The sequence below is a fragment of the Penaeus monodon genome, chromosome 29 (assembly GCF_015228065.2).
Source record: "Penaeus monodon isolate SGIC_2016 chromosome 29, NSTDA_Pmon_1, whole genome shotgun sequence".
Classification (NCBI taxonomy): Eukaryota; Metazoa; Arthropoda; class Malacostraca; order Decapoda; family Penaeidae; genus Penaeus; species Penaeus monodon.
The window spans coordinates 27131691-27132766 of NC_051414.1; positions in this window are offsets into that span (position 1 = coordinate 27131691).

Here is a 1076-nt window from a genome sequence, read left to right on the forward strand (position 1 = left end):
CGATTAGTTTGCTATTGTCTCAATGCAACTGCAGTCATCACTCACATCAATAGTGTCGAAATATTTATCATATCCTTATGATAATTACTCTCACCCAATATCCGGTTAATACTGAAGTTAATTAAAATGATGATCATTGTCAAACTAATGACTGTTACTCATCACAATAGTTAAAATAATTAGTCGCAATATCATTTATCACTAGATTTGATTTTTTCAATAAATATTCCGCAAAATGGACGGTCATGAGTGAGACATTTGACAATCGTTTTCATTATGGCGATGTCCGTATATGATAATGATATGCACAGTAATACATTAATGATGATAACGGTAATTCAGATAATGGCGCTTATATAGATGGTTTATTAATGAAAATGATAAGTATAAGTATTTTCATCACGGAAATAAGAATAAGGGAGAGAGGGAGGTTTACGATGAGAAAGAGAGAAAGGGAATTCGAAGAAGAGGAAGAAAGAGAAAAGATACAGAAAGAGGGTGGAAGAAGAAGGAAGAAAATGAGAAAGGTTTGGATAGGAGGGGAAAAAGGGGAATGGAAGGGGATGGGGAGGAGAAGGAGAGAAATAGGGGAGAGTGGAAGAGATGGAAAGAGAGGGGGGAAGAAAGGGAGAGAGTTAGGGAAAGGAGGAGAAAGGAGTGGAAGGGAGAGGTATGGAGGCGAGGATAAAGAGGGGAATAAACAAGAAGGGGAAGAGAGTGGAATGAAAGGGAAAGAGAGAAGAGAGGAAAGGGAAAGAGAGAAGAGAGGAAAGAGGGAAAGAGAGAAGAGAGGAAAGGGAAAGAGAGAAGATAGGAGAGACGGAAAGAGAAGTCAAGAACAAGAAAAAACAGGAGAGAAGAAGGAAAGAAAGGGGGTGAGGGAGAGAACAGGCTGAAGGGGAGGGGGGAGGAGGAGAACGAAGGGGAAAGGGGGGGGGGGAATGGGGGCAAGGAAGGTCAGCCCCGACGTCGAGGAGTTCATAAAGTGGCCATTTTGAGGGAATTAATTTTGCACGGTTATTTTCGCGGTTCCTCGTGTTATTGCGCGCGCGTGTTCCCTTTCCCGGAGAACACGA